Genomic DNA, 8,474 nt, shown 5'->3' with positions numbered 1-8,474 from the left:
TGTGACTTTGCTGAACAATGCCCCTTTAAGACTATGTCCCCAGACCGGTAAAATAACTTGTTCCTGGCTTTCCCCCACTTGGTTCAGTAAATAGGGCTTACTGAACCAAGTACCACACAGGCAGACCACCCAGAAGTTAAAGTGTGCAGGCAATTTACCTCCCAGGCTGTGAGGTTACTGCCGGTCAATTGCACGTGGCGGCGGCCATCTTGGTTTCCTCGAATGCGGTCAGCGGTGTATGCTAAAGATTCTGTGGAACTGAAATCGGCTACACATTTTGCCGAACACCGCTGACCCTTACCTTCTCCCATACGGAACTTGCAGCTCCAGAGACTAAGTCCCGTTCGAAATGGTCCCGTTCGAAAAGTCGTTTTTTTCGCATGAAATTGACCGACCGCACAGCCCAAATCTATGGAACTGTTTTGGGCAGGAAATTGTGCTTGCGGTCGGTCATAAAGGACTTCCAGCTAACTTTTGATCCACTGGAGGGATTTGGCTGATTTTTGGAAGTGTTTATGTTTGATGTATGCTGAGTCTGAATATGCAACTTTTATTGAAATTGGATGTATGGTTTTAAAGTTACAGTGTGTGTGTGTAAAAACTGTATTTTTATTGTATGTAATAATTGGTTTAACTGTTTATCTGAGGGGAGGGAACCTGTGGGCTGTACTATGCTGTTATTGGTTAATTTCATCCTCCCCCTGGGAGTGTCCTGTGTGTACCTTATCCAAATAAAAAGCAGGCTGGGTGTTCCAGTCCAGAGACCTCTTCTGACCCTCAATACGTAGCCTTGTCTCGTTATTGGAGGGAACTGCTATATCACACTGGGGATTGCTATGCGCTGCATATTCCCCTGAGCTCTTAATCACTTAGCTCTTGTAAGAGCTTGTTCCGGATACGCTCTCCTGGAGGAGAGGTCTTCCCCACACGGTCCTGGAGGACAGAAGCCGATCCAGGGTGGAAGGAAGACGGCGCGGCTCCAGTTAAGCTACGGCGGTTGTGGAGCCTGCGGTGGTTGTGGTGTCGTCTGCAGTTCTTGGAGTCCTCTGAGAGCGCTAGGAGCATCCATCAACGGAGGGTACTCGGTCGGAGTACACGGAGCTCCGTTACATTGGTGGCAGCGGTGGGATGGCGTCCTAGTGCGAGGAGAAGCAGCTCAGAGACACTGGTAACGTTTGGAGTTACAATTGAGGGCAACGCTAGCCATTGGGCAGCGCCCCTGGCTACAACAGGATGGAATCAGCTGGTTTGCGGACAGCGTTCCATGATGAGGAGGAGAAGGAGGCCGCAGATTACAGGGATGCAGCCAGAAGGGAACTCTGGTATGATGCCCTGGAAGATGCCCAGTGGCGGCGAGGTGAGGGCCTCCCCAGTGATGAGCAGCGGCTACAGAAGCGTGTGGCAATGCGAATATGTCTATTGGGGGAGCCGCCCCTAGATGAGTGGGTGGCAAGACTGGAGACCCTGGTATGGCGAGAGATCGGGCTAGACAACGCATACCAGGCCCTCTGGTGGCATACCATTCGACTCACTCCCTGGACGGCCGAGCACGACCTACCGGAGGGGGATGATTATGATGGTCCTGGTCTACTTCAGGATGCCATGGAGGAGGATCTTGATTTCGGCAGCACGGAGGAGTCTAGGTTTTGGGACATCTACGACTACCGGATGGGCATGTATGTCTGGGCTGACGAACGCGAGGTGAGAGAAGACATGACCCACCTGGTAACAAGGGAGTGGGAGCTGGAGCAAGACTACCTACGCCTGCTCAGCTCCGTGCAGCCCCAACCTACCCGACAAGCAGAACCAGGTCTAGAGCCCTTCAGCTGGAAGGATATCGTAGAGGTTAACTGGGAAGATCCCCAACCCCAGAGTGAGTGTCAGGGAGCCGAAGGTGCCGTCCTTCCCCCCCAGCAGCAGTGTGTCCTACAGAGAGCAGAGACAGTTGGTCCCTCTCTACAGCAACAGGACAATGGTAAGGGAGTGGAGACAGGCGGTCTCCCTCTCCAGCGGCAGTGTGTACCCCAGGGGGCCGAAGGTGCCGTCCTTCCCCCCCAGCAGCAGTGTGTCCTACAGAGAGCAGAGACAGTTGGTCCCTCTCTACAGCAACAGGACAATGGTAAGGGAGTGGAGACAGGCGGTCTCCCTCTCCAGCGGCAGTGTGTACCCCAGGGGGCCGAAGGTGCCGACCCTCCCCCCCAGCAGCAGTGTGTCCTACAGAGAGCAGAGACAGTTGGTCCCTCTCTACAGCAACAGGACAATGTTACGGGAGTGGAGACAGGCGGTCTCCCTCTCCAGCGGCAGCCTGTGTTTCCGGGAAAGGAGCACAGCACCCCCTCTCCCCAGCGGCAGCTTACCCTAACAAGGGGAGACACCAATCCCCCAGACGGCGCAGATGGGACCGTGGTCTCTGTGCCTGACCTACAGGGATGCTGGACAGCCTTTCCAGATCCCCAACTACCCTCACCGGGACACCCAGAGGAGGGGGTAAGTACAAATTCCCCTCCCCAGGTAACTCCTAGCGTGGCACCAGAGTTAACAGAGGCAATGTTAACCCCTACTGACGTCCATGTTCCCTTGGCTACTGAGCCGGACTATGTCCCAAGCATCCCAGCAGACGAGCTGGCAGCTGGGCAGAGTGCAGTCGGCCTCTGCCCTACCTTTGTCCCTGGTCCAGAGCCGGATGTCCCGCAGGCTACCCCAGCCGAAGAGCTGGCAGCTGGGCAGAGTGCAGTCGGCCTCTGCCCTACCTTTGTCCCTGGTCCAGAGCCTGATGTCCTGCAGGCTACCCCAGCAGAAGAGCTGGCAGCTGGGCAGAGTGCAGTCGGCCTCTGCCCTACCTTTTTCCCTGGTCCAGAGCCTGATGTCCTGCAGGCTACCCCAGCAGAAGAGCTGGCAGCTGGGCAGAGTGCAGTCGGCCTCTGCCCTACCTTTGTCCCTGGTCCAGAGCCTGATGTCCTGCAGGCTACCCCAGCAGAAGAGCTGGCATCTGGGCAGAGTGCAGTTGGCCTCTGCCCTTCAAGTACCCTCGGCATGTGGCCTCATTACCACAGCCAAATACCCAGGTGCAGTGACTGTGTGTTGTGGGTGGGCTGTTCCTGTACTTTGATGTTGTGGGGGGGCTACTCGGACATCTGTTTATTGTGGGTTGGTGGATCGACTAACGGAGGCACTGACCGACAGAAGGTCAGGTGCCTGGTTAGTCTTCCCCCCAAAGGGGAGATGTGTTACAAATCGCTATTTGTAACTGGCCCTTTAAATGAGAAATTGCCCTGTTTCCCTGGATTGTGGAGAAGCATGTTTGCCAGCCTCCTGCCTCATGACTATGGCCCCTGGAAGATTGTGCTCCTGAAAACTTATTAACATTTATTGGGTGTGTATGGCCCTTTAAGAACCGTCTGGGGACATATTGTGACTTTGCTGAACAATGCCCCTTTAAGACTATGTCCCCAGACCGGTAAAATAACTTGTTCCTGGCTTTCCCCCACTTGGTTCAGTAAATAGGGCTTACTGAACCAAGTACCACACAGGCAGACCACCCAGAAGTTAAAGTGTGCAGGCAATTTACCTCCCAGGCTGTGAGGTTACTGCCGGTCAATTGCACGTGGCGGCGGCCATCTTGGTTTCCTCGAATGCGGTCAGCGGTGTATGCTAAAGATTCTGTGGAACTGAAATCGGCTACACATTTTGCCGAACACCGCTGACCCTTACCTTCTCCCATACGGAACTTGCAGCTCCAGAGACTAAGTCCCGTTCGAAATGGTCCCGTTCGAAAAGTCGTTTTTTTCGCATGAAATTGACCGACCGCACAGCCCAAATCTATGGAACTGTTTTGGGCAGGAAATTGTGCTTGCGGTCGGTCATAAAGGACTTCCAGCTAACCTTTGATCCACTGGAGGGATTTGGCTGATTTTTGGAAGTGTTTATGTTTGATGTATGCTGAGTCTGAATATGCAACTTTTATTGAAATTGGATGTATGGTTTTAAAGTTACAGTGTGTGTGTGTAAAAACTGTATTTTTATTGTATGTAATAATTGGTTTAACTGTTTATCTGAGGGGAGGGAACCTGTGGGCTGTACTATGCTGTTATTGGTTAATTTCATCCTCCCCCTGGGAGTGTCCTGTGTGTACCTTATCCAAATAAAAAGCAGGCTGGGTGTTCCAGTCCAGAGACCTCTTCTGACCCTCAATACGTAGCCTTGTCTCGTTATTGGAGGGAACTGCTATATCACACTGGGGATTGCTATGCGCTGCATATTCCCCTGAGCTCTTAATCACTTAGCTCTTGTAAGAGCTTGTTCCGGATACGCTCTCCTGGAGGAGAGGTCTTCCCCACACGGTCCTGGAGGACAGAAGCCGATCCAGGGTGGAAGGAAGACGGCGCGGCTCCAGTTAAGCTACGGCGGTTGTGGAGCCTGCGGTGGTTGTGGTGTCGTCTGCAGTTCTTGGAGTCCTCTGAGAGCGCTAGGAGCATCCATCAACGGAGGGTACTCGGTCGGAGTACACGGAGCTCCGTTACATTGGTGGCAGCGGTGGGATGGCGTCCTAGTGCGAGGAGAAGCAGCTCAGAGACACTGGTAACGTTTGGAGTTACAATTGAGGGCAACGCTAGCCATTGGGCAGCGCCCCTGGCTACAACAGGATGGAATCAGCTGGTTTGCGGACAGCGTTCCATGATGAGGAGGAGAAGGAGGCCGCAGATTACAGGGATGCAGCCAGAAGGGAACTCTGGTATGATGCCCTGGAAGATGCCCAGTGGCGGCGAGGTGAGGGCCTCCCCAGTGATGAGCAGCGGCTACAGAAGCGTGTGGCAATGCGAATATGTCTATTGGGGGAGCCGCCCCTAGATGAGTGGGTGGCAAGACTGGAGACCCTGGTATGGCGAGAGATCGGGCTAGACAACGCATACCAGGCCCTCTGGTGGCATACCATTCGACTCACTCCCTGGACGGCCGAGCACGACCTACCGGAGGGGGATGATTATGATGGTCCTGGTCTACTTCAGGATGCCATGGAGGAGGATCTTGATTTCGGCAGCACGGAGGAGTCTAGGTTTTGGGACATCTACGACTACCGGATGGGCATGTATGTCTGGGCTGACGAACGCGAGGTGAGAGAAGACATGACCCACCTGGTAACAAGGGAGTGGGAGCTGGAGCAAGACTACCTACGCCTGCTCAGCTCCGTGCAGCCCCAACCTACCCGACAAGCAGAACCAGGTCTAGAGCCCTTCAGCTGGAAGGATATCGTAGAGGTTAACTGGGAAGATCCCCAACCCCAGAGTGTGTGTCAGGGAGCCGAAGGTGCCGTCCTTCCCCCCCAGCAGCAGTGTGTCCTACAGAGAGCAGAGACAGTTGGTCCCTCTCTACAGCAACAGGACAATGGTAAGGGAGTGGAGACAGGCGGTCTCCCTCTCCAGCGGCAGTGTGTACCCCAGGGGGCCGAAGGTGCCGTCCTTCCCCCCCAGCAGCAGTGTGTCCTACAGAGAGCAGAGACAGTTGGTCCCTCTCTACAGCAACAGGACAATGGTAAGGGAGTGGAGACAGGCGGTCTCCCTCTCCAGCGGCAGTGTGTACCCCAGGGGGCCGAAGGTGCCGACCCTCCCCCCCAGCAGCAGTGTGTCCTACAGAGAGCAGAGACAGTTGGTCCCTCTCTACAGCAACAGGACAATGTTACGGGAGTGGAGACAGGCGGTCTCCCTCTCCAGCGGCAGCCTGTGTTTCCGGGAAAGGAGCACAGCACCCCCTCTCCCCAGCGGCAGCTTACCCTAACAAGGGGAGACACCAATCCCCCAGACGGCGCAGATGGGACCGTGGTCTCTGTGCCTGACCTACAGGGATGCTGGACAGCCTTTCCAGATCCCCAACTACCCTCACCGGGACACCCAGAGGAGGGGGTAAGTACAAATTCCCCTCCCCAGGTAACTCCTAGCGTGGCACCAGAGTTAACAGAGGCAATGTTAACCCCTACTGACGTCCATGTTCCCTTGGCTACTGAGCCGGACTATGTCCCAAGCATCCCAGCAGACGAGCTGGCAGCTGGGCAGAGTGCAGTCGGCCTCTGCCCTACCTTTGTCCCTGGTCCAGAGCCGGATGTCCCGCAGGCTACCCCAGCCGAAGAGCTGGCAGCTGGGCAGAGTGCAGTCGGCCTCTGCCCTACCTTTGTCCCTGGTCCAGAGCCTGATGTCCTGCAGGCTACCCCAGCAGAAGAGCTGGCAGCTGGGCAGAGTGCAGTCGGCCTCTGCCCTACCTTTTTCCCTGGTCCAGAGCCTGATGTCCTGCAGGCTACCCCAGCAGAAGAGCTGGCAGCTGGGCAGAGTGCAGTCGGCCTCTGCCCTACCTTTGTCCCTGGTCCAGAGCCTGATGTCCTGCAGGCTACCCCAGCAGAAGAGCTGGCATCTGGGCAGAGTGCAGTTGGCCTCTGCCCTTCAAGTACCCTCGGCATGTGGCCTCATTACCACAGCCAAATACCCAGGTGCAGTGACTGTGTGTTGTGGGTGGGCTGTTCCTGTACTTTGATGTTGTGGGGGGGCTACTCGGACATCTGTTTATTGTGGGTTGGTGGATCGACTAACGGAGGCACTGACCGACAGAAGGTCAGGTGCCTGGTTAGTCTTCCCCCCAAAGGGGAGATGTGTTACAAATCGCTATTTGTAACTGGCCCTTTAAATGAGAAATTGCCCTGCTTCCCTGGATTGTGGAGAAGCATGTTTGCCAGCCTCCTGCCTCATGACTATGGCCCCTGGAAGATTGTGCTCCTGAAAACTTATTAACATTTATTGGGTGTGTATGGCCCTTTAAGAACCGTCTGGGGACATATTGTGACTTTGCTGAACAATGCCCCTTTAAGACTATGTCCCCAGACCGGTAAAATAACTTGTTCCTGGCTTTCCCCCACTTGGTTCAGTAAATAGGGCTTACTGAACCAAGTACCACACAGGCAGACCACCCAGAAGTTAAAGTGTGCAGGCAATTTACCTCCCAGGCTGTGAGGTTACTGCCGGTCAATTGCACGTGGCGGCGGCCATCTTGGTTTCCTCGAATGCGGTCAGCGGTGTATGCTAAAGATTCTGTGGAACTGAAATCGGCTACACATTTTGCCGAACACCGCTGACCCTTACCTTCTCCCATACGGAACTTGCAGCTCCAGAGACTAAGTCCCGTTCGAAATGGTCCCGTTCGAAAAGTCGTTTTTTTCGCATGAAATTGACCGACCGCACAGCCCAAATCTATGGAACTGTTTTGGGCAGGAAATTGTGCTTGCGGTCGGTCATAAAGGACTTCCAGCTAACTTTTGATCCACTGGAGGGATTTGGCTGATTTTTGGAAGTGTTTATGTTTGATGTATGCTGAGTCTGAATATGCAACTTTTATTGAAATTGGATGTATGGTTTTAAAGTTACAGTGTGTGTGTGTAAAAACTGTATTTTTATTGTATGTAATAATTGGTTTAACTGTTTATCTGAGGGGAGGGAACCTGTGGGCTGTACTATGCTGTTATTGGTTAATTTCATCCTCCCCCTGGGAGTGTCCTGTGTGTACCTTATCCAAATAAAAAGCAGGCTGGGTGTTCCAGTCCAGAGACCTCTTCTGACCCTCAATACGTAGCCTTGTCTCGTTATTGGAGGGAACTGCTATATCACACTGGGGATTGCTATGCGCTGCATATTCCCCTGAGCTCTTAATCACTTAGCTCTTGTAAGAGCTTGTTCCGGATACGCTCTCCTGGAGGAGAGGTCTTCCCCACACGGTCCTGGAGGACAGAAGCCGATCCAGGGTGGAAGGAAGACGGCGCGGCTCCAGTTAAGCTACGGCGGTTGTGGAGCCTGCGGTGGTTGTGGTGTCGTCTGCAGTTCTTGGAGTCCTCTGAGAGCGCTAGGAGCATCCATCAACGGAGGGTACTCGGTCGGAGTACACGGAGCTCCGTTACATTGGTGGCAGCGGTGGGATGGCGTCCTAGTGCGAGGAGAAGCAGCTCAGAGACACTGGTAACGTTTGGAGTTACAATTGAGGGCAACGCTAGCCATTGGGCAGCGCCCCTGGCTACAACAGGATGGAATCAGCTGGTTTGCGGACAGCGTTCCATGATGAGGAGGAGAAGGAGGCCGCAGATTACAGGGATGCAGCCAGAAGGGAACTCTGGTATGATGCCCTGGAAGATGCCCAGTGGCGGCGAGGTGAGGGCCTCCCCAGTGATGAGCAGCGGCTACAGAAGCGTGTGGCAATGCGAATATGTCTATTGGGGGAGCCGCCCCTAGATGAGTGGGTGGCAAGACTGGAGACCCTGGTATGGCGAGAGATCGGGCTAGACAACGCATACCAGGCCCTCTGGTGGCATACCATTCGACTCACTCCCTGGACGGCCGAGCACGACCTACCGGAGGGGGATGATTATGATGGTCCTGGTCTACTTCAGGATGCCATGGTGGAGGATCTTGATTTCGGCAGCACGGAGGAGTCTAGGTTTTGGGACA

Source organism: Pelobates fuscus, chromosome 5 (genome assembly GCF_036172605.1).
Source record: "Pelobates fuscus isolate aPelFus1 chromosome 5, aPelFus1.pri, whole genome shotgun sequence".
NCBI lineage: Eukaryota > Metazoa > Chordata > Amphibia > Anura > Pelobatidae > Pelobates > Pelobates fuscus.
Note: the sequence above shows the minus strand (reverse complement) of the source record.